Below are 25,937 nucleotides of genomic sequence, written 5' to 3' on the forward strand. Positions count from 1 at the left end.
GCGATTTTGGCAAAGAGATTATCTCCCGCAGGGAAGCTGCTACCATCAAGTGCTTGCTCTCATTAGACTCCCCTCTGGAAGCGCTTTCACTGCAAGCTGCAGATTCCCTCCTAACAGCAAGCTTTAGGATAGGGTACTGAATTTTAACTTAACTGAGGCTAATAAGGCGATTTTGGCAAAGAGACTATCTCCCGCAGGGAAGCTGCTACCATCAAATGTTTGCCCTCATTCGACTCCCCTCTGGAAGCGCTTTCACTGCAAGCTGCAGATTCCCTCCGAACAGCAAGCTTTAGGATAGGGTACTGAATTGTAACTTACTTTCGCCTAATAATGCGATTTTGGCAAAGAGAGTATCTCCCGCAGGGAAGCTGCTACCATCAAATGTTTGCCCTCATTAGACTCCCCTCTGGAAGCGCTTTCACTGCAAGCTGCAGATTCCCTCCTAACAGCAAGCTTTAGGATAGGGTACTGAATTGTAACTTAACTGAGGCTAATAAGGCGATTTTGGCAAAGAGACTATCTCCCGCAGGGAAGCTGCTACCATCAAATGCTTGCCCTCATTAGACTCCCCTCTGGAAGCGCTTTCACTGCAAGCTGCAGATTCCCTCCTAACAGCAAGCTTTAGGATAAGGTACTGAATTGTAACTTACTTTTGCCTAATAATGCGATTTTGGCAAAGAGATTATCTCCCGCAGGGAAGCTGCTACCATCAAATGTTTGCCCTCATTAGACTCCCCTCTGGAAGCGCTTTCACTGCAAGCTGCAGATTCCCTCCTAACAGCAAGCTTTAGGATAGGGTACTGAATTGTAACTTACTTTCGCCTAATAATGCGATTTTGGCAAAGACAATATCTCCCGCAGGGAAGCTGCTACCATCAAATGTTTGCCCTCATTAGACTCCCCTCTGGAAGCGCTTTCACTGCAAGCTGCAGATTCCCTCCTAACAGCAAGCTTTAGGATAGGGTACTGAATTGTAACTTACTTTCGCCTAATAATGCGATTTTAGCAAAGAGAGTATCTCCCGCAGGGAAGCTGCTACCATCAAATGTTTGCCCTCGTTAGACTCCCCTCTGGAAGCGCTGTCACTGCAAGCTGCAGATTCCCTCCTAACAGCAAGCTTTAGGATAGGGTACTGAATTGTAACTTAACTGAGGCTAATAATGCGATTTTGTCAAAGAGAATATCTCCCGCAGGGAAGCTGCTACCATCAAATATTTACCCTCATTAGACTCCCCTCTGGAAGCGCTTTCACTGCAAGCTGCAGATTCCCTCCTAACAGCAAGCTGTAGGATAGGGTACTGAATTGTAACTTAACTGAGGCTAATAAGGCGATTTTGGCAAAGAGAATATCTCCCGCAGGGAAGCTGCTACCATCAAATGTTTGCCCTCATTAGACTCCCCTCTGGAAGCGCTTTCACTGCAAGCTGCAGATTCCCTCCTAACAGCAAGCTTTAGGATAGGGTACTGAATTGTAACTTAACTGAGGCTAATAAGGCGATTTTGGCAAAGAGACTATCTCCCGCAGGGAAGCTGCTACCATGAAATATTTGCCCTCGTTAGACTCCCCTCTGGAAGCGCTTTCACTGCAAGCTACAGATTCCCTCCTAACAGCAAGCTTTAGGATAATGTACTGAATTGTAACTTACTTTCGCCTAGTAAAGCGATTTTGGCAAAGAGATTATCTCCCGCAGGGAAGCTGCTACCATCAAGTGCTTGCTCTCATTAGACTCCCCTCTGGAAGCGCTTTCACTGCAAGCTGCAGATTCCCTCCTAACAGCAAGCTTTAGGATAGGGTACTGAATTTTAACTTAACTGAGGCTAATAAGGCGATTTTGGCAAAGAGACTATCTCCCGCAGGGAAGCTGCTACCATCAAATGTTTGCCCTCATTCGACTCCCCTCTGGAAGCGCTTTCACTGCAAGCTGCAGATTCCCTCCGAACAGCAAGCTTTAGGATAGGGTACTGAATTGTAACTTACTTTCGCCTAATAATGCGATTTTGGCAAAGAGAGTATCTCCCGCAGGGAAGCTGCTACCATCAAATGTTTGCCCTCATTAGACTCCCCTCTGGAAGCGCTTTCACTGCAAGCTGCAGATTACCTCCTAACAGCAACCATTAGGAGAGGGTACTGAATTGTAACTTACTTTCGCCTAATAATGCGATTTTGGCAAAGAGAATATCTCCCGCAGGGAAGCTGCTACCATCAAATGTTTGCCCTCATTAGACTCCCCTCTGGAAGCGCTTTCACTGCAAGCTGCAGATTCCCTCCTAACAGCAAGCTTTAGGATAGGGTACTGAATTGTAACTTACTTTCGCCTAGTAAAGCGATTTTGGCAAAGAGATTATCTCCCGCAGGGAAGCTGCTACCATCAAGTGCTTGCTCTCATTAGACTCCCCTCTGGAAGCGCTTTCACTGCAAGCTGCAGATTCCCTCCTAACAGCAAGCTTTAGGATAGGGTACTGAATTTTAACTTAACTGAGGCTAATAAGGCGATTTTGGCAAAGAGACTATCTCCCGCAGGGAAGCTGCTACCATCAAATGTTTGCCCTCATTAGACTCCCCTCTGGAAGCGCTTTCACTGCAAGCTGCAGATTCCCTCCTAACAGCAAGCTTTAGGATAGGGTACTGAATTGTAACTTACTTTCGCCTAATAATGCGATTTTGGCAAAGACAATATCTCCCGCAGGGAAGCTGCTACCATCAAATGTTTGCCCTCATTAGACTCCCCTCTGGAAGCGCTTTCACTGCAAGCTGCAGATTCCCTCCTAACAGCAAGCTTTAGGATAGGGTCCTGAATTGTAACTTACTTTCGCCTAATAATGCGATTTTGGGAAAGAGAATATCTCCCGCAGGGAAGCTGCTACCATCAAATGTTTGCCCTCATTAGACTCCCCTCTGGAAGCGCTTTCACTGCAAGCTGCAGATTCCCTCCTAACAGCAAGCTTTAGGATAGTGTACTGAATTGTATGTTAACTGTGGCTAAGGCGGCGAATTTGGCAAAGAGAATATTTCCCGCAGGGAAGCTGCTACCATCAAATGTTTGCCCTCATTAGACTCCCCTCTGGAAGCGCTTTCACTGCAAGCTGCAGATTCCCTCCGAACAGCAAGCTTTAGGATAGGGTACTGAATTGTAACTTACTTTCGCCTAATAATGCGATTATGGCAAAGAGAGTATCTCCCGCAGGGAAGCTGCTACCATCAAATGTTTGCCCTCATTAGACTCCACTCTGGAAGCGCTTTCACTGCAAGCTGCAGATTCCCTCCTAACAGCAAGCTTTAGGATAGGGTACTGAATTGTAACTTACTTTCGCCTAATAATGCGATTTTGGCAAAGAGAGTATCTCCCGCAGGGAAGCTGTTACCATCAAATGTTTGCCCTCGTTAGACTACCCTCTGGAAGCGCATTCACTGCAAGCTGCAGATTCCCTCCGAACAGCAAGCTTTAGGATAGGGTACTGAATTGTAACCTACTTTCGCCTAATAATGCGATTTTGGCAAAGAGAATATCTCCCGCAGGGAAGCTGCTACCATCAAATGTTTGCCCTCGTTAGACTCCCCTCTGGAAGCGCTTTCACTGCAAGCTGCAGATTCCCTCCTAACAGCAAGCTTTAGGATAGGGTACTGAATTGTAACTTACTTTCGCCTAATAATGCGATTTTGGCAAAGAGAGTATCTCCCGCAGGGCAGCTGCTACCATCAAATGTTTGCCCTCATTAGACTCCCCTCTGGAAGCGCTTTCACTGCAAGCTGCAGATTCCCTCCTAACAGCAAGCTTTAGGATAGGGTACTGAATTGTAACTTACTTTCGCCTAATAATGCGATTTTGGCAAAGAGAGTATCTCCCGCAGGGAAGCTGTTACCATCAAATGTTTGCCCTCGTTAGACTACCCTCTGGAAGCGCATTCACTGCAAGCTGCAGATTCCCTCCTAACAGCAAGCTTTAGGATAGGGTACTGAATTGTAACTTACTTTCGCCAAATAATGCGATTTTGGCAAAGAGAATATCTCCCGCAGGGAAGCTGCTACCATCAAATGTTTGCCCTCGTTAGACTCCCCTCTGGAAGCGCTTTCACTGCAAGCTGCAGATTCCCTCCTAACAGCAAGCTTTAGGATAGGGTACTGAATTGTAACTTACTTTCGCCTAATAATGCGATTTTGGCAAAGAGAATATCTCCCGCAGGGAAGCTGCTACCATCAAATGTTTGCCCTCATTAGACTCCCCTCTGGAAGCGCTTTCACTGCAAGCTGCAGATTCCCTCCTAACAGCAAGCTTTAGGATAGGGTCCTGAATTGTATCTTAACTGAGTCTAAAAATGCGATTTTGGCAAAGAGACTATCTCCCGCAGGGAAGCTGCTACCATCAAATGTTTGCCCTCGTTAGACTCCCCTCTGGAAGCGCTTTCACTGCAAGCTGCAGATTCCCTCCTAACAGCAAGCTTTAGGATAAGGTACTGAATTGTAACTTACTTTCGCCTAATAATGCGATTTTGGCAAAGAGAGTATCTCCCGCAGGGAAGCTGCTACCATCAAATGTTTGCCCTCGTTAGACTCCCCTCTGGAAGCGCTTTCACTGCAAGCTGCAGATTCCCTCCTAACAGCAAGCTTTAGGATAAGGTACTGAATTGTAACTTACTTTCGCCTAATAATGCGATTTTGGCAAAGAGAGTATCTCCCGCAGGGAAGCTGCTACCATCAAATGTTTGCCCTCATTAGACTCCCCTCTGGAAGCGCTTTCACTGCAAGCTGCAGATTCCCTCCTAACAGCAAGCTTTAGGATAGGGTACTGAATTGTAACTTACTTTCGCCTAATAATGCGATTTTGGCAAAGAGAATATCTTCCGCAGGGAAGCTCCTACCATCAAATGCTTGCCCTCATTAGACTCCCCTCTGGAAGCGCTTTCACTGCAAGCTGCAGATTCCCTCCTAACAGCAAGCTTTAGGATAGGGTACTGAATTGTAACTTACTTTCGCCTAATAATGCGATTTTGGCAAAGAGACTATCTCCCGCAGGGAAGCTGCTACCATCAAATGTTTGCCCTCATTAGACTCCCCTCTGGAAGCGCTTTCACTGCAAGCTGCAGATTCCCTCCTAACAGCAAGCTTTAGGATAGGGTACTGAATTGTAACTTAACTGAGGCTAATAATGCGATTTTGTCAAAGAGAATATCTCCCGCAGGGAAGCTGCTACCATCAAATATTTGCCCTCATTAGACTCCCCTCTGGAAGCGCTTTCACTGCAAGCTGCAGATTCCCTCCGAACAGCAAGCTTTAGGATAGGGTACTGAATTGTAACTTACTTTCGCCTAATAATGCGATTTTAGCAAAGAGATTATCTCCCGCAGGGAAGCTGCTACCATCAAATGTTTGCCCTCGTTAGACTCCACTCTGGAAGCGCTTTCACTGCAAGCTGCAGATTCCCTCCTAACAGCAAGCTTTAGGATAGGGTACTGAATTGTAACTTAATTTCGCCTAGTAATGCGATTTTGGCAAAGAGACTATCTCCCGCAGGGAAGCTGCTACCATCAAATATTTGCGCTCATTAGACTCCCCTCTGGAGGCCCTTTCACTGCAAGCTGCAGATTTTCTCCGAACAGCAAGCTTTAGGATAGGGTACTGAATTGTAACTTACTTTCGCCTAATAATGCGATTTTAGCAAAGAGATTATCTCCCGCAGGGAAGCTGCTACCATCAAATGTTTGCCCTCGTTAGACTCCCCTCTGGAAGCGCTTTCACTCCAAGCTGCAGATTCCCTCCTAACAGCAAGCTTTAGGATAGGGTACTGAATTGTAACTTACTTTCGCCTAATAATGCGATTTTGGCAAAGAGAGTATCTCCCGCAGGGAAGCTGCTACCATCAAATGTTTGCCCTCATTAGACTCCCCTCTGGAAGCGCTTTCACTGCAAGCTGCAGATTCCCTCCTAACAGCAAGCTTTAGGATAGGGTACTGAATTGTAACTTACTTTCGCCTAATAATGCGATTTTGGCAAAGAGAGTATCTCCCGCAGGGAAGCTGTTACCATCAAATGTTTGCCCTCGTTAGACTACCCTCTGGAAGCGCATTCACTGCAAGCTGCAGATTCCCTCCTAACAGCAAGCTTTAGGATAGGGTACTGAATTGTAACTTACTTTCGCCTAATAATGCGATTTTGGCAAAGAGAATATCTCCCGCAGGGAAGCTGCTACCATCAAATGTTTGCCCTCATTAGACTACCCTCTGGAAGCGCTTTCACTGCAAGCTGCAGATTCCCTCCTAACAGCAAGCTTTAGGATAGGGTCCTGAATTGTATCTTAACTGAGTCTAAAAATGCGATTTTGGCAAAGAGACTATCTCCCGCAGGGAAGCTGCTACCATCAAATGTTTGCCCTCGTTAGACTCCCCTCTGGAAGCGCTTTCACTGCAAGCTGCAGATTCCCTCCTAACAGCAAGCTTTAGGATAAGGTACTGAATTGTAACTTACTTTCGCCTAATAATGCGATTTTGGCAAAGAGAGTATCTCCCGCAGGGAAGCTGCTACCATCAAATGTTTGCCCTCGTTAGACTCCCCTCTGGAAGCGCTTTCACTGCAAGCTGCAGATTCCCTCCTAACAGCAAGCTTTAGGATAAGGTACTGAATTGTAACTTACTTTCGCCTAATAATGCGATTTTGGCAAAGAGAGTATCTCCCGCAGGGAAGCTGCTACCATCAAATGTTTGCCCTCATTAGACTCCCCTCTGGAAGCGCTTTCACTGCAAGCTGCAGATTCCCTCCTAACAGCAAGCTTTAGGATAGGGTACTGAATTGTAACTTACTTTCGCCTAATAATGCGATTTTGGCAAAGAGAATATCTTCCGCAGGGAAGCTCCTACCATCAAATGCTTGCCCTCATTAGACTCCCCTCTGGAAGCGCTTTCACTGCAAGCTGCAGATTCCCTCCTAACAGCAAGCTTTAGGATAGGGTACTGAATTGTAACTTACTTTCGCCTAATAATGCGATTTTGGCAAAGAGAGTATCTCCCGCAGGGAAGCTGCTACCATCAAATGTTTGCCCTCATTAGACTCCCCTCTGGAAGCGCTTTCACTGCAAGCTGCAGATTCCCTCCTAACAGCAAGCTTTAGGATAGGGTACTGAATTGTAACTTAACTGAGGCTAATAATGCGATTTTGTCAAAGAGAATATCTCCCGCAGGGAAGCTGCTACCATCAAATATTTGCCCTCATTAGACTCCCCTCTGGAAGCGCTTTCACTGCAAGCTGCAGATTCCCTCCGAACAGCAAGCTTTAGGATAGGGTACTGAATTGTAACTTACTTTCGCCTAATAATGCGATTTTAGCAAAGAGATTATCTCCCGCAGGGAAGCTGCTACCATCAAATGTTTGCCCTCGTTAGACTCCACTCTGGAAGCGCTTTCACTGCAAGCTGCAGATTCCCTCCTAACAGCAAGCTTTAGGATAGGGTACTGAATTGTAACTTAATTTCGCCTAGTAATGCGATTATGGCAAAGAGACTATCTCCCGCAGGGAAGCTGCTACCATCAAATATTTGCGCTCATTAGACTCCCCTCTGGAGGCCCTTTCACTGCAAGCTGCAGATTTTCTCCGAACAGCAAGCTTTAGGATAGGGTACTGAATTGTAACTTACTTTCGCCTAATAATGCGATTTTAGCAAAGAGATTATCTCCCGCAGGGAAGCTGCTACCATCAAATGTTTGCCCTCGTTAGACTCCCCTCTGGAAGCGCTTTCACTCCAAGCTGCAGATTCCCTCCTAACAGCAAGCTTTAGGATAGGGTACTGAATTGTAACTTACTTTCGCCTAATAATGCGATTTTGGCAAAGAGAGTATCTCCCGCAGGGAAGCTGTTACCATCAAATGTTTGCCCTCGTTAGACTACCCTCTGGAAGCGCATTCACTGCAAGCTGCAGATTCCCTCCTAACAGCAAGCTTTAGGATAGGGTACTGAATTGTAACTTACTTTCGCCAAATAACGCGATTTTGGCAAAGAGAATATCTCCCGCAGGGAAGCTGCTACCATCAAATGTTTGCCCTCGTTAGACTCCCCTCTGGAAGCGCTTTCACTGCAAGCTGCAGATTCCCTCCTAACAGCAAGTTTTAGGATAGGGTACTGAATTGTAACTTACTTTCGCCTAATAATGCGATATTGGCAAAGAGACTATCTCCCGCAGGGAAGCTGCTACCATCAAATGTTTGCCCTCATTAGACTCCCCTCTGGAAGCGCTTTCACTGCAAGCTGCAGATTCCCTCCTAACAGCAAGCTTTAGGATAGGGTCCTGAATTGTATCTTAACTGAGTCTAAAAATGCGATTTTGGCAAAGAGACTATCTCCCGCAGGGAAGCTGCTACCATCAAATGTTTGCCCTCGTTAGACTCCCCTCTGGAAGCGCTTTCACTGCAAGCTGCAGATTCCCTCCTAACAGCAAGCTTTAGGATAAGGTACTGAATTGTAACTTACTTTCGCCTAATAATGCGATTTTGGCAAAGAGACTATCTCCCGCAGGGAAGCTGCTACCATCAAATGTTTGCCCTCGTTAGACTCCACTCTGGAAGCGCTTTCACTGCAAGCTGCAGATTCCCTCCTAACAGCAAGCTTTAGGATAAGGTACTGAATTGTAACTTACTTTCGCCTAATAATGCGATTTTGGCAAAGAGACTATCTCCCGCAGGGAAGCTGCTACCATCAAATGTTTGCCCTCATTAGACTCCCCTCTGGAAGCGCTTTCACTGCAAGCTGCAGATTACCTCCTAACAGCAACCATTAGGAGAGGGTACTGAATTGTATCTTAACTGCGGCTAAAAATGCGATATGGGAAAGAGAATATCTCCCGCAGGGAAGCTGCTACCATCAAATGTTTGCCCTCATTAGACTCCCCTCTGGAAGCGCTTTCACTGCAAGCTGCAGATTCCCTCCTAACAGCAAGCTTTAGGATAGGGTCCTGAATTGTAACTTACTTTCGCCTAATAATGCGATTTTGGCAAAGAGAATATCTCCCGCAGGGAAGCTGCTACCATCAAATGTTTGCCCTCATTAGACTCCCCTCTGGAAGCGCTTTCACTGCAAGCTGCAGATGACCTCCTAACAGCAACCATTAGGAGAGTGTACTGAATTGTATCTTAACTGTGGCTAAGGCGGCGAATTTGGCAAAGAGAATATCTCCCGCAGGGAAGCTGCTACCATCAAATGTTTGCCCTCATTAGACTCCCCTCTGGAAGCGCTTTCACTGCAAGCTGCAGATTCCCTCCTAACAGCAAGCTTTAGGATAGGGTACTGAATTGTAACTTACTTTCGCCTAATAATGCGATTTTGGCAAAGAGAGTATCTCCCGCAGGGAAGCTGCTACCATCAAATGTTTGCCCTCATTAGACTCCCCTCTGGAAGCGCTTTCACTGCAAGCTGCAGATTCCCTCCTAACAGCAAGCTTTAGGATAGGGTACTGAATTGTAACTTAACTGAGGCTAATAATGCGATTTTGTCAAAGAGAATATCTCCCGCAGGGAAGCTGCTACCATCAAATATTTGCCCTCATTAGACTCCCCTCTGGAAGCGCTTTCACTGCAAGCTGCAGATTCCCTCCGAACAGCAAGCTTTAGGATAGGGTACTGAATTGTAACTTACTTTCGCCTAATAATGCGATTTTAGCAAAGAGATTATCTCCCGCAGGGAAGCTGCTACCATCAAATGTTTGCCCTCGTTAGACTCCACTCTGGAAGCGCTTTCACTGCAAGCTGCAGATTCCCTCCTAACAGCAAGCTTTAGGATAGGGTACTGAATTGTAACTTAATTTCGCCTAGTAATGCGATTTTGGCAAAGAGACTATCTCCCGCAGGGAAGCTGCTACCATCAAATATTTGCGCTCATTAGACTCCCCTCTGGAGGCCCTTTCACTGCAAGCTGCAGATTTTCTCCGAACAGCAAGCTTTAGGATAGGGTACTGAATTGTAACTTACTTTCGCCTAATAATGCGATTTTAGCAAAGAGATTATCTCCCGCAGGGAAGCTGCTACCATCAAATGTTTGCCCTCGTTAGACTCCCCTCTGGAAGCGCTTTCACTCCAAGCTGCAGATTCCCTCCTAACAGCAAGCTTTAGGATAGGGTACTGAATTGTAACTTACTTTCGCCTAATAATGCGATTTTGGCAAAGAGAGTATCTCCCGCAGGGAAGCTGCTACCATCAAATGTTTGCCCTCATTAGACTCCCCTCTGGAAGCGCTTTCACTGCAAGCTGCAGATTCCCTCCTAACAGCAAGCTTTAGGATAGGGTACTGAATTGTAACTTACTTTCGCCTAATAATGCGATTTTGGCAAAGAGAGTATCTCCCGCAGGGAAGCTGTTACCATCAAATGTTTGCCCTCGTTAGACTACCCTCTGGAAGCGCATTCACTGCAAGCTGCAGATTCCCTCCTAACAGCAAGCTTTAGGATAGGGTACTGAATTGTAACTTACTTTCGCCTAATAATGCGATTTTGGCAAAGAGAATATCTCCCGCAGGGAAGCTGCTACCATCAAATGTTTGCCCTCATTAGACTACCCTCTGGAAGCGCTTTCACTGCAAGCTGCAGATTCCCTCCTAACAGCAAGCTTTAGGATAGGGTCCTGAATTGTATCTTAACTGAGTCTAAAAATGCGATTTTGGCAAAGAGACTATCTCCCGCAGGGAAGCTGCTACCATCAAATGTTTGCCCTCGTTAGACTCCCCTCTGGAAGCGCTTTCACTGCAAGCTGCAGATTCCCTCCTAACAGCAAGCTTTAGGATAAGGTACTGAATTGTAACTTACTTTCGCCTAATAATGCGATTTTGGCAAAGAGAGTATCTCCCGCAGGGAAGCTGCTACCATCAAATGTTTGCCCTCGTTAGACTCCCCTCTGGAAGCGCTTTCACTGCAAGCTGCAGATTCCCTCCTAACAGCAAGCTTTAGGATAAGGTACTGAATTGTAACTTACTTTCGCCTAATAATGCGATTTTGGCAAAGAGAGTATCTCCCGCAGGGAAGCTGCTACCATCAAATGTTTGCCCTCATTAGACTCCCCTCTGGAAGCGCTTTCACTGCAAGCTGCAGATTCCCTCCTAACAGCAAGCTTTAGGATAGGGTACTGAATTGTAACTTACTTTCGCCTAATAATGCGATTTTGGCAAAGAGAATATCTTCCGCAGGGAAGCTCCTACCATCAAATGCTTGCCCTCATTAGACTCCCCTCTGGAAGCGCTTTCACTGCAAGCTGCAGATTCCCTCCTAACAGCAAGCTTTAGGATAGGGTACTGAATTGTAACTTACTTTCGCCTAATAATGCGATTTTGGCAAAGAGAGTATCTCCCGCAGGGAAGCTGCTACCATCAAATGTTTGCCCTCATTAGACTCCCCTCTGGAAGCGCTTTCACTGCAAGCTGCAGATTCCCTCCTAACAGCAAGCTTTAGGATAGGGTACTGAATTGTAACTTAACTGAGGCTAATAATGCGATTTTGTCAAAGAGAATATCTCCCGCAGGGAAGCTGCTACCATCAAATATTTGCCCTCATTAGACTCCCCTCTGGAAGCGCTTTCACTGCAAGCTGCAGATTCCCTCCGAACAGCAAGCTTTAGGATAGGGTACTGAATTGTAACTTACTTTCGCCTAATAATGCGATTTTAGCAAAGAGATTATCTCCCGCAGGGAAGCTGCTACCATCAAATGTTTGCCCTCGTTAGACTCCACTCTGGAAGCGCTTTCACTGCAAGCTGCAGATTCCCTCCTAACAGCAAGCTTTAGGATAGGGTACTGAATTGTAACTTAATTTCGCCTAGTAATGCGATTATGGCAAAGAGACTATCTCCCGCAGGGAAGCTGCTACCATCAAATATTTGCGCTCATTAGACTCCCCTCTGGAGGCCCTTTCACTGCAAGCTGCAGATTTTCTCCGAACAGCAAGCTTTAGGATAGGGTACTGAATTGTAACTTACTTTCGCCTAATAATGCGATTTTAGCAAAGAGATTATCTCCCGCAGGGAAGCTGCTACCATCAAATGTTTGCCCTCGTTAGACTCCCCTCTGGAAGCGCTTTCACTCCAAGCTGCAGATTCCCTCCTAACAGCAAGCTTTAGGATAGGGTACTGAATTGTAACTTACTTTCGCCTAATAATGCGATTTTGGCAAAGAGAGTATCTCCCGCAGGGAAGCTGCTACCATCAAATGTTTGCCCTCATTAGACTCCCCTCTGGAAGCGCTTTCACTGCAAGCTGCAGATTCCCTCCTAACAGCAAGCTTTAGGATAGGGTACTGAATTGTAACTTACTTTCGCCTAATAATGCGATTTTGGCAAAGAGAGTATCTCCCGCAGGGAAGCTGTTACCATCAAATGTTTGCCCTCGTTAGACTACCCTCTGGAAGCGCATTCACTGCAAGCTGCAGATTCCCTCCTAACAGCAAGCTTTAGGATAGGGTACTGAATTGTAACTTACTTTCGCCAAATAACGCGATTTTGGCAAAGAGAATATCTCCCGCAGGGAAGCTGCTACCATCAAATGTTTGCCCTCGTTAGACTCCCCTCTGGAAGCGCTTTCACTGCAAGCTGCAGATTCCCTCCTAACAGCAAGCTTTAGGATAGGGTACTGAATTGTAACTTACTTTCGCCTAATAATGCGATATTGGCAAAGAGACTATCTCCCGCAGGGAAGCTGCTACCATCAAATGTTTGCCCTCATTAGACTCCCCTCTGGAAGCGCTTTCACTGCAAGCTGCAGATTCCCTCCTAACAGCAAGCTTTAGGATAGGGTCCTGAATTGTATCTTAACTGAGTCTAAAAATGCGATTTTGGCAAAGAGACTATCTCCCGCAGGGAAGCTGCTACCATCAAATGTTTGCCCTCGTTAGACTCCCCTCTGGAAGCGCTTTCACTGCAAGCTGCAGATTCCCTCCTAACAGCAAGCTTTAGGATAAGGTACTGAATTGTAACTTACTTTCGCCTAATAATGCGATTTTGGCAAAGAGACTATCTCCCGCAGGGAAGCTGCTACCATCAAATGTTTGCCCTCGTTAGACTCCACTCTGGAAGCGCTTTCACTGCAAGCTGCAGATTCCCTCCTAACAGCAAGCTTTAGGATAAGGTACTGAATTGTAACTTACTTTCGCCTAATAATGCGATTTTGGCAAAGAGACTATCTCCCGCAGGGAAGCTGCTACCATCAAATGTTTGCCCTCATTAGACTCCCCTCTGGAAGCGCTTTCACTGCAAGCTGCAGATTACCTCCTAACAGCAACCATTAGGAGAGGGTACTGAATTGTATCTTAACTGCGGCTAAAAATGCGATATGGGAAAGAGAATATCTCCCGCAGGGAAGCTGCTACCATCAAATGTTTGCCCTCATTAGACTCCCCTCTGGAAGCGCTTTCACTGCAAGCTGCAGATTCCCTCCTAACAGCAAGCTTTAGGATAGGGTCCTGAATTGTAACTTACTTTCGCCTAATAATGCGATTTTGGCAAAGAGAATATCTCCCGCAGGGAAGCTGCTACCATCAAATGTTTGCCCTCATTAGACTCCCCTCTGGAAGCGCTTTCACTGCAAGCTGCAGATGACCTCCTAACAGCAACCATTAGGAGAGTGTACTGAATTGTATCTTAACTGTGGCTAAGGCGGCGAATTTGGCAAAGAGAATATCTCCCGCAGGGAAGCTGCTACCATCAAATGTTTGCCCTCATTAGACTCCCCTCTGGAAGCGCTTTCACTGCAAGCTGCAGATTCCCTCCTAACAGCAAGCTTTAGGATAGGGTACTGAATTGTAACTTACTTTCGCCTAATAATGCGATTTTGGCAAAGAGAGTATCTCCCGCAGGGAAGCTGCTACCATCAAATGTTTGCCCTCATTAGACTCCCCTCTGGAAGCGCTTTCACTGCAAGCTGCAGATTCCCTCCTAACAGCAAGCTTTAGGATAGGGTACTGAATTGTAACTTAACTGAGGCTAATAAGGCGATTTTGTCAAAGAGAATATCTCCCGCAGGGAAGCTGCTACCATCAAATATTTGCCCTCATTAGACTCCCCTCTGGAAGCGCTTTCACTGCAAGCTGCAGATTCCCTCCGAACAGCAAGCTTTAGGATAGGGTACTGAATTGTAACTTACTTTCGCCTAATAATGCGATTTTAGCAAAGAGATTATCTCCCGCAGGGAAGCTGCTACCATCAAATGTTTGCCCTCGTTAGACTCCACTCTGGAAGCGCTTTCACTGCAAGCTGCAGATTCCCTCCTAACAGCAAGCTTTAGGATAGGGTACTGAATTGTAACTTAATTTCGCCTAGTAATGCGATTTTGGCAAAGAGACTATCTCCCGCAGGGAAGCTGCTACCATCAAATATTTGCGCTCATTAGACTCCCCTCTGGAGGCCCTTTCACTGCAAGCTGCAGATTTTCTCCGAACAGCAAGCTTTAGGATAGGGTACTGAATTGTAACTTACTTTCGCCTAATAATGCGATTTTAGCAAAGAGATTATCTCCCGCAGGGAAGCTGCTACCATCAAATGTTTGCCCTCGTTAGACTCCCCTCTGGAAGCGCTTTCACTCCAAGCTGCAGATTCCCTCCTAACAGCAAGCTTTAGGATAGGGTACTGAATTGTAACTTACTTTCGCCTAATAATGCGATTTTGGCAAAGAGAGTATCTCCCGCAGGGAAGCTGCTACCATCAAATGTTTGCCCTCATTAGACTCCCCTCTGGAAGCGCTTTCACTGCAAGCTGCAGATTCCCTCCTAACAGCAAGCTTTAGGATAGGGTACTGAATTGTAACTTACTTTCGCCTAATAATGCGATTTTGGCAAAGAGAGTATCTCCCGCAGGGAAGCTGTTACCATCAAATGTTTGCCCTCGTTAGACTACCCTCTGGAAGCGCATTCACTGCAAGCTGCAGATTCCCTCCTAACAGCAAGCTTTAGGATAGGGTACTGAATTGTAACTTACTTTCGCCAAATAACGCGATTTTGGCAAAGAGAATATCTCCCGCAGGGAAGCTGCTACCATCAAATGTTTGCCCTCGTTAGACTCCCCTCTGGAAGCGCTTTCACTGCAAGCTGCAGATTCCCTCCTAACAGCAAGCTTTAGGATAGGGTACTGAATTGTAACTTACTTTCGCCTAATAATGCGATATTGGCAAAGAGACTATCTCCCGCAGGGAAGCTGCTACCATCAAATGTTTGCCCTCATTAGACTCCCCTCTGGAAGCGCTTTCACTGCAAGCTGCAGATTCCCTCCTAACAGCAAGCTTTAGGATAGGGTCCTGAATTGTATCTTAACTGAGTCTAAAAATGCGATTTTGGCAAAGAGACTATCTCCCGCAGGGAAGCTGCTACCATCAAATGTTTGCCCTCGTTAGACTCCCCTCTGGAAGCGCTTTCACTGCAAGCTGCAGATTCCCTCCTAACAGCAAGCTTTAGGATAAGGTACTGAATTGTAACTTACTTTCGCCTAATAATGCGATTTTGGCAAAGAGACTATCTCCCGCAGGGAAGCTGCTACCATCAAATGTTTGCCCTCGTTAGACTCCACTCTGGAAGCGCTTTCACTGCAAGCTGCAGATTCCCTCCTAACAGCAAGCTTTAGGATAAGGTACTGAATTGTAACTTACTTTCGCCTAATAATGCGATTTTGGCAAAGAGACTATCTCCCGCAGGGAAGCTGCTACCATCAAATGTTTGCCCTCATTAGACTCCCCTCTGGAAGCGCTTTCACTGCAAGCTGCAGATTACCTCCTAACAGCAACCATTAGGAGAGGGTACTGAATTGTATCTTAACTGCGGCTAAAAATGCGATATGGGAAAGAGAATATCTCCCGCAGGGAAGCTGCTACCATCAAATGTTTGCCCTCATTAGACTCCCCTCTGGAAGCGCTTTCACTGCAAGCTGCAGATTCCCTCCTAACAGCAAGCTTTAGGATAGGGTCCTGAATTGTAACTTACTTTCGCCTAATAATGCGATTTTGGCAAAGAGAATATCTCCCGCAGGGAAGCTGCTACCATCAAATGTTTGCCCTCATTAGACTCCCCTCTGGAAGCGCTTTCACTGCAAGCTGCAGATGACCTCCTAACAGCAACCATTAGGAGAGTGTACTGAATTGTATCTTAACTGTGGCTAAGGCGGCGAATTTGGCAAAGAGAATATCTCCCGCAGGGAAGCTGCTACCATCAAATGTTTGCCCTCATTAGACTCCCCTCTGGAAGCGCTTTCACTGCAAGCTGCAGATTCCCTCCTAACAGCAAGCTTTAGGATAGGGTACTGAATTGTAACTTACTTTCGCCCAATAATTCGATTTTGGCAAAGAGACTATCTCCCGCAGGGAAGCTGCTACCATCAAATATTTGCCCTCATTAGACTCCCCTCTGGAAGCGCTTTCACTGCAAGCTGCAGATTCCCTCCTAACAGCAAGCTTTAGGGTAGGGTACTGAATTGTAACTTACTTTCGCCTAATAATGCGATTTTAGCAAAGAGAGTATCTCCCGCAGGGAAGCTGCTACCATCAAATGTTTGCCCTCGTTAGACTCCCCTCTGGAAGCGCTTTCACTGCAAGCTGGAGATTCCCTCCTAACAGCAAGCTTTAGGATAAGGTACTGAATTGTAACTTACTTTCGCCTAGTAATGGGATTTTGGCAAAGAGAGTATCTCCCGCAGGGAAGCTGCTACCATCAAATGTTTGCCCTCATTAGACTCCCCTCTGGAAGCGCTTTCACTGCAAGCTGCAGATTACCTCCTAACAGCAACCATTAGGAGAGTGTACTGAATTGTATCTTAACTGCGGCTAAAAATGCGATATGGGAAAGAGAATATCTCCCGCAGGGAAGCTGCTACCATCAAATGTTTGCCCTCATTAGACTCCCCTCTGGAAGCGCTTTCACTGCAAGCTGCAGATTCCCTCCTAACAGCAAGCTTTAGGATAGGGTCCTGAATTGTAACTTACTTTCGCCTAATAATGCGATTTTGGCAAAGAGAATATCTCCCGCAGGGAAGCTGCTACCATCAAATGTTTGCCCTCATTAGACTCCCCTCTGGAAGCGCTTTCACTGCAAGCTGCAGATGACCTCCTAACAGCAACCATTAGGAGAGTGTACTGAATTGTATCTTAACTGTGGCTAAGGCGGCGAATTTGGCAAAGAGAATATCTCCCGCAGGGAAGCTGCTACCATCAAATGTTTGCCCTCATTAGACTCCCCTCTGGAAGCGCTTTCACTGCAAGCTGCAGATTCCCTCCTAACAGCAAGCTTTAGGATAGGGTACTGAATTGTAACTTACTTTCGCATAATAATGCGATTTTTGTCAAAGAGACTATCTCCCGCAGGGAAGCTGCTACCATCAAATATTTGCCCTCATTAGACTCCCCTCTGGAAGCGCTTTCACTGCAAGCTGCAGATTCCCTCCTAACAGCAAGCTTTAGGGTAGGGTACTGAATTGTAACTTACTTTCGCCTAATAATGCGATTTTAGCAAAGAGAGTATCTCCCGCAGGGAAGCTGCTACCATCAAATGTTTGCCCTCGTTAGACTCCCCTCTGGAAGCGCTTTCACTGCAAGCTGGAGATTCCCTCCTAACAGCAAGCTTTAGGATAAGGTACTGAATTGTAACTTACTTTCGCCTAGTAATGGGATTTTGGCAAAGAGAGTATCTCCCGCAGGGAAGCTGCTACCATCAAATGTTTGCCCTCATTAGACTCCCCTCTGGAAGCGCTTTCACTGCAAGCTGCAGATTACCTCCTAACAGCAACCATTAGGAGAGTGTACTGAATTGTATCTTAACTGCGGCTAAAAATGCGATATGGGAAAGAGAATATCTCCCGCAGGGAAGCTGCTACCATCAAATGTTTGCCCTCGTTAGACTCCCCTCTGGAAGCGCTTTCACTGCAAGCTGCAGATTCCCTCCTAACAGCAAGCTTTAGGATAGGGTCCTGAATTGTAACTTACTTTCGCCTAATAATGCGATTTTGGCAAAGAGAATATCTCCCGCAGGGAAGCTGCTACCATCAAATGTTTGCCCTCATTAGACTCCCCTCTGGAAGCGCTTTCACTGCAAGCTGCAGATTCCCTCCTAACGGCAACCATTAGGAGAGGGTACTGAATTGTACCTTAACTGTGGCTAAGGCGGCGAATTTGTCAAAGAGAATATCTCCCGCAGGGAAGCTGCTACCATCAAATGTTTGCCCTCATTAGACTCCCCTCTGGAAGCGCTTTCACTGCAAGCTGCAGATTCCCTCCTAACAGCAAGCTTTAGGATAGGGTACTGAATTGTAACTTACTTTCGCCCAATAATGCGATTTTGTCAAAGAGATTATCTCCCGCAGGGAAGCTGCTACCATCAAATATTTGCCCTCATTAGACTCCCCTCTGGAAGCGCTTTCACTGCAAGCTGCAGATTCCCTCCTAACAGCAAGCTTTAGGATAGGGTACTGAATTGTAACTTACTTTCGCCTAATAATGCGATTTTAGCAAAGAGAGTATCTCCCGCAGGGAAGCTGCTATCATCAAATGTTTGCCCTCGTTAGACTCCCCTCTGGAAGCGCTTTCACTGCAAGCTGCAGATTCCCTCCTAACAGCAAGCTTTAGGATAGGGTACTGAATTGTAACTTACTTTCGCCTAATAATGCGATTTAGGCAAAGAGATTATCTCCCGCAGGGAAGCTGCTACAATCAAATGCTTGCCCTCATTAGACTCCCCTCTGGAAGCGCTTTCACTGCAAGCTGCAGATTCCCTCCTAACAGCAAGCTTTAGGATAGGGTACTGAATTGTAACTTAAGGGCGGCTAAAAATGCGATATGGGAAAGAGAATATCTCCCGCAGAGAAGCTGCTACCATCAAATGTTTGCCCTCATTAGACTCCCCTCTGGAAGCGCTTTCACTGCAAGCTGCAGATTCCCTCCTAACAGCAAGCTTTAGGATAGGGTACTGAATTGTAACTTACTTTCGCCTAATAATGCGATTTTGGCAAAGAGAATATCTCCCGCAGGGAAGCTGCTACCATCAAATGTTTGCCCTCATTAGACTCCCCTCTGGAAGCGCTTTCACTGCAAGCTGCAGATTCCCTCCTAACAGCAACCATTAAGAGAGGGTACTGAATTATATCTTAACTGTGGCTAAGGCGGCGAATTTGGCAAAGAGAATATCTCCCGCAGGGAAGCTGCTACCATCAAATGTTTGCCCTCATTAGACTCCCCTCTGGAAGCGCTTTCACTGCAAGCTGCAGATTCCCTCCGAACAGCAAGCTTTAGGATAGGGTACTGAATTGTAACTTACTTTCGCATAATAATGCGATTTTGTCAAAGAGACTATCTCCCGCAGGGAAGCTGCTACCATCAAATATTTGCCCTCATTAGACTCCCCTCTGGAAGCGCTGTCACTGCAAGCTGCAGATTCCCTCCTAACAGCAAGCTTTAGCATAGGGTACTGAATTGTATCTTACTTTCGCATAATAATGCGATTTTGTCAAAGAGACTATCTCCCGCAGGGAAGCTGCTACCATCAAATATTTGCCCTCATTAGACTCCCCTCTGGAAGCGCTTTCACTGCAAGCTGCAGATTCCCTCCTAACAGCAAGCTTTAGGATAAGGTACTGAATTGTAACTTACTTTCGCCTAATAATGCGATTTTGGCAAAGAGAATATCTCCCGCAGGGAAGCTGCTACCATCAAATGTTTGCCCTCATTAGACTCCCCTCTGGAAGCGCTTTCACTGCAAGCTGCAGATTCCCTCCTAACAGCAAGCTTTAGGATAGGGTACTGAATTGTAACTTAACTAAGGCTAATAAGGTGATTTTGGCAAAGAGAATATCTCCCGCAGGGAAGCTGCTACCATCAAATGTTTGCCCTCATTAGACTCCCCTCTGGAAGCGCTTTCACTGCAAGCTGCAGATTCCCTCCTAACAGCAAGCTTTAGGATACGGTACTGAATTGTAACTTACTTTCGCCTAATAATGCGATTTTGGCAAAGAGAATATCTCCCGCAGGGAAGCTGCTACCATCAAATATTTGCCCTCATTAGACTCCCCTCTGGAAGCGCTTTCACTGCAAGCTGCAGATTCCCTCCTAACAGCAAGCTTTAGGATAGGGTACTGAATTGTAGCTTAACTGAGGCTAATAAGGCGATTTTGGCAAAGAGAATATCTCCCGCAGGGAAGCTGCTACCATCAAATGTTTGCCCTCATTAGACTCCCCTCTGGAAGCACTTTCACTGCAAGCTGCAGATTCCCTCCTAACAGCAAGCTTTAGGATAGGGTACTGAATTGTAACTTAACTGTGGCTAATAAGGTGATTTTGGCAAAGAGAATATCTCCCGCAGGGAAGCTGCTACCATCAAATGTTTGCCCTCATTAGACTCCCCTCTGGAAGCGCTTTCACTGCAAGCTGCAGATTCCCTCCGAACAGCAAGCTTTAGGATAAGGTACTGAATTGTAACTTACTTTCGCCTAATAATGCGATTTTGGCAAAGAGAATATCTCCCGCAGGGAAGCTGCTACCATCAAATGTTTGCCCTCATTAGACTCCCCTCTGGAAGCGCTTTCACTGCAAGCTGCAGATTCCCTCCTAACAGCAAGCTTTAGGATAGGGTACTGAATTGTAACTTAACTAAGGCTAATAAGGTGATTTTGGCAAAGAGAATATCTCCCACAGGGAAGCTGCTACCATCAAATGTTTGCCCTCATTAGACTCCCCTCTGGAAGCGCTTTCACTGCAAGCTTCAGATTACCTCCTAACAGCAACAATTAGGAGAGGGTACTGAATTGTATCTTAACTGCGGCTAAAAATGCAATATGGGAAAGAGAATATCTCCCGCAGGGAAGCTGCTACCATCAAATATTTGCCCTCATTAGACTCCCCTCTGGAAGCGCTTTCACTGCAAGCTGCAGATTCCCTCCTAACAGCAAGCTTTAAGATAGGGTCCTGAATTGTAACTTACTTTCGCCTAGTAATGCGATTTGGCAAAGAGAGTATCTCCCGCAGGGAAGCTGCTACCATCAAATGTTTGCCCTCATTAGACTCCCCTCTGGAAGCGCTTTCACTGCAAGCTGCAGATTCCCTCCTAACAGCAAGCTTTAGGATAGGGTACTGAATTGTAACTTAACTGAGGCTAATAAGGCGATTTTGGCAAAGAGAATATCTCCCGCAGGGAAGCTGCTACCATCAAATGTTTGCCCTCATTAGACTCCCCTCTGGAAGCGCTTTCACTGCAAGCTGCAGATTCCCTCCTAACAGCAAGCTTTAGGATAAGGTACTGAATTGTAACTTACTTTCGCCTAATAATGCGATTTTGGCAAAGAGAATATCTCCCGCAGGGAAGCTGCTACCATCAAATATTTGCCCTCATTAGACTCCCCTCTGGAAGCGCTTTCACTGCAAGCTGCAGATTCCCTCCTAACAGCAAGCTTTAGGATAGGGTACTGAATTGTAGCTTAACTGAGGCTAATAAGGCGATTTTGGCAAAGAGAATATCTCCCGCAGGGAAGCTGCTACCATCAAATGTTTGCCCTCATTAGACTCCCCTCTGGAAGCACTTTCACTGCAAGCTGCAGATTCCCTCCTAACAGCAAGCTTTAGGATAGGGTACTGAATTGTAACTTAACTGTGGCTAATAAGGTGATTTTGGCAAAGAGAATATCTCCCGCAGGGAAGCTGCTACCATCAAATGTTTGCCCTCATTAGACTCCCCTCTGGAAGCGCTTTCACTGCAAGCTGCAGATTCCCTCCGAACAGCAAGCTTTAGGATAGGGTACTGAATTGTAACTTACTTTCGCCTAATAATGCGATTTTGTCAAAGAGACTATCTCCCGCAGGGAAGCTGCTACCATCAAATATTTGCCCTCATTAGACTCCCCTCTGGAAGCGCTTTCACTGCAAGCTGCAGATTCCCTCCTAACAGCAAGCTTTAGGATAAGGTACTGAATTGTAACTTACTTTCGCCTAATAATGCGATTTTGGCAAAGAGAATATCTCCCGCAGGGAAGCTGCTACCATCAAATATTTGCCCTCATTAGACTCCCCTCTGGAAGCGCTTTCACTGCAATCTGCAGATTCCCTCCTAACAGCAAGCTTTAGGATAGGGTACTGAATTGTAACTTAACTGAGTCTAATAAGGCGATTTTGGCAAAGAGAATATCTCCCGCAGGGAAGCTGCTACCATCAAATGTTTGCCCTCATTAGACTCCCCTCTGGAAGCGCTTTCACTGCAAGCTGCAGATTCCCTCCTAACAGCAAGCTTTAGGATAAGGTACTGAATTGTAACTTACTTTCGCCTAATAATGCGATTTTGGCAAAGAGAATATCTCCCGCAGGGAAGCTGCTACCATCAAATATTTGCCCTCATTAGACTCCCCTCTGGAAGCGCTTTCACTGCAAGCTGCAGATTCCCTCCTAACAGCAAGCTTTAGGATAGGGTACTGAATTGTAACTTAACTGAGGCTAATAAGGCGATTTTGGCAAAGAGAATATCTCCCGCAGGGAAGCTGCTACCATCAAATCTTTGCCCTCATTAGACTCCCCTCTGGAAGCGCTTTCACTGCAAGCTGCAGATTCCCTCCTAACAGCAAGCTTTAGGATAGGGTACTGAATTGTAACTTACTTTCGCCTAATAATGCGATTTTGGCAAAGAGAATATCTCCCGCAGGGAAGCTGCTACCATCAAATGTTTGCCCTCATTAGACTCCCCTCTGGAAGCGCTTTCACTGCAAGCTGCAGATGACCTCCTAACAGCAACCATTAAGAGAGGGTACTGAATTGTAACTTACTTTCGCCTAATAATGCGATTTTGTCAAAGAGACTATCTCCCGCAGGGAAGCTGCTACCATCAAATATTTGCCCTCATTAGACTCCCCTCTGGAAGCGCTTTCACTGCAAGCTGCAGATTCCCTCCTAACAGCAAGCTTTAGGATAAGGTACTGAATTGTAACTTACTTTCGCCTAATAATGCGATTTTGGCAAAGAGAATATCTCCCGCAGGGAAGCTGCTACCATCAAATATTTGCCCTCATTAGACTCCCCTCTGGAAGCGCTTTCACTGCAATCTGCAGATTCCCTCCTAACAGCAAGCTTTAGGATAGGGTACTGAATTGTAACTTAACTGAGGCTAATAAGGCGATTTTGGCAAAGAGAATATCTCCCGCAGGGAAGCTGCTACCATCAAATGTTTGCCCTCATTAGACTCCCCTCTGGAAGCGCTTTCACTGCAAGCTGCAGATTCCCTCCTAACAGCAAGCTTTAGGATAGGGTACTGAATTGTAACTTAACTGAGGCTAATAAGGTGATTTTGGCAAAGAGAATATCTCCCGCAGGGAAGCTGCTAGCATCAAATGTTTGCCCTCATTAGACTCCCCTCTGGAAGCGCTTTCACTGCAAGCTGCAGATTACCTCCTAACAGCAACCATTAGGAGAGGGTACTGAATTGTATCTTAACTGCGGCTAAAAATGCGATATGGGAAAGAGAATATCTCCCGCAGAGAAGCTGCTACCATCAAATATTTGCCCTCATTAGACTCCCCTCTGGAAGCGCTTTCACTGCAAGCTGCAGATTCCCTCCTAACAGCAAGCTTTAAGATAGGGTCCTGAATTGTAACTTACTTTCGCCTAGTAATGCGATTTGGCAAAGAGATTATCTCCCGCAGGGAAGCTGCTACCATCAAATGTTTGCCCTCATTAGACTCCCCTCTGGAAGCGCTTTCACTGCAAGCTGCAGATTCCCTCCTAACAGCAAGCTTTAGGATAGGGTACTGAATTGTAACTTACTTTCAAATAATAATGCGATTTTGTCAAATAGACTATCTCCCGCAGGGAAGCTGCTACCATCAAATGCTTGCCCTCATTAGACTCCCCTCTGGAAGCGCTTTCACTGCAAGCTGCAGATTCCCTCCTAACAGCAAGCTTTAGGATAGGGTCCTGAATTGTAACTTAAGGTCGGCTAAAAATGCGATATGGGAAAGAGAATATCTCCCGCAGGGAAGCTGCTACCATCAAATGTTTGCCCTCATTAGACTCCCCTCTGGAAGCGCTTTCACTGCAAGCTGCAGATTCCCTCCTAACAGCAAGCTTTAGGATAGGGTCCTGAATTGTAACTTACTTTCGCCTAATAATGCGATTTTGGCAAAGAGAATATCTCCCGCAGGGAAGCTGCTACCATCAAATGCTTGCCCTCATTAGACTCCCCTCTGGAAGCGCTTTCACTGCAAGCTGCAGATTCCCTCCTAACAGCAAGCTTTAGGATAGGGTCCTGAATTGTAACTTAAGGTCGGCTAAAAATGCGATATGGGAAAGAGAATATCTCCCGCAGGGAAGCTGCTACCATCAAATGTTTGCCCTCATTAGACTCCCCTCTGGAAGCGCTTTCACTGCAAGCTGCAGATTCCCTCCTAACAGCAAGCTTTAGGATAGGGTCCTGAATTGTAACTTACTTTCGCCTAATAATGCGATTTTGGCAAAGAGAATATCTCCCGCAGGGAAGCTGCTACCATCAAATGTTTGCCCTCATTAGACTCCCCTCTGGAAGCGCTTTCACTGCAAGCTGCAGATTCCCTCCTAACAGCAAGCTTTAGGATAGGGTACTGAATTGTAACTTACTTTCGCATAATAATGCGATTTTTGTCAAAGAGACTATCTCCCGCAGGGAAGCTGCTACCATCAAATCTTTGCCCTCATTAGACTCCCCTCTGGAAGCGCTTTCACTGCAAGCTGCAGATTCCCTCCTAACAGCAAGCTTTAGGGTAGGGTACTGAATTGTAACTTACTTTCGCCTAATAATGCGATTTTAGCAAAGAGAGTATCTCCCGCAGGGAAGCTGCTACCATCAAATGTTTGCCCTCGTTAGACTCCCCTCTGGAAGCGCTTTCACTGCAAGCTGGAGATTCCCTCCTAACAGCAAGCTTTAGGATAAGGTACTGAATTGTAACTTACTTTCGCCTAGTAATGGGATTTTGGCAAAGAGAGTATCTCCCGCAGGGAAGCTGCTACCATCAAATGTTTGCCCTCATTAGACTCCCCTCTGGAAGCGCTTTCACTGCAAGCTGCAGATTACCTCCTAACAGCAACCATTAGGAGAGTGTACTGAATTGTATCTTAACTGCGGCTAAAAATGCGATATGGGAAAGAGAATATCTCCCGCAGGGAAGCTGCTACCATCAAATGTTTGCCCTCATTAGACTCCCCTCTGGAAGCGCTTTCACTGCAAGCTGCAGATTCCCTCCTAACAGCAAGCTTTAGGATAGGGTCCTGAATTGTAACTTACTTTCGCCTAATAATGCGATTTTGGCAAAGAGAATATCTCCCGCAGGGAAGCTGCTACCATCAAATGTTTGCCCTCATTAGACTCCCCTCTGGAAGCGCTTTCACTGCAAGCTGCAGATGACCTTCTAACAGCAACCATTAGGAGAGTGTACTGAATTGTATCTTAACTGTGGCTAAGGCGGCGAATTTGTCAAAGAGAATATCTCCCGCAGGGAAGCTGCTACCATCAAATGTTTGCCCTCATTAGACTCCCCTCTGGAAGCGCTTTCACTGCAAGCTGCAGATTCCCTCCTAACAGCAAGCTTTAGGATAGGGTACTGAATTGTAACTTACTTTCGCATAATAATGCGATTTTTGTCAAAGAGACTATCTCCCGCAGGGAAGCTGCTACCATCAAATATTTGCCCTCATTAGACTCCCCTCTGGAAGCGCTTTCACTGCAAGCTGCAGATTCCCTCCTAACAGCAAGCTTTAGGGTAGGGTACTGAATTGTAACTTACTTTCGCCTAGTAATGGGATTTTGGCAAAGAGAGTATCTCCCGCAGGGAAGCTGCTACCATCAAATGTTTGCCCTCATTAGACTCCCCTCTGGAAGCGCTTTCATTGCAAGCTGCAGATTACCTCCTAACAGCAACCATTAGGAGAGTGTACTGAATTGTATCTTAACTGCGGCTAAAAATGCGATATGGGAAAGAGAATATCTCCCGCAGGGAAGCTGCTACCATCAAATG

The sequence above is a fragment of the Phaenicophaeus curvirostris genome, chromosome 6, assembly GCF_032191515.1.
Source record: "Phaenicophaeus curvirostris isolate KB17595 chromosome 6, BPBGC_Pcur_1.0, whole genome shotgun sequence".
Lineage (NCBI taxonomy): Eukaryota > Metazoa > Chordata > Aves > Cuculiformes > Cuculidae > Phaenicophaeus > Phaenicophaeus curvirostris.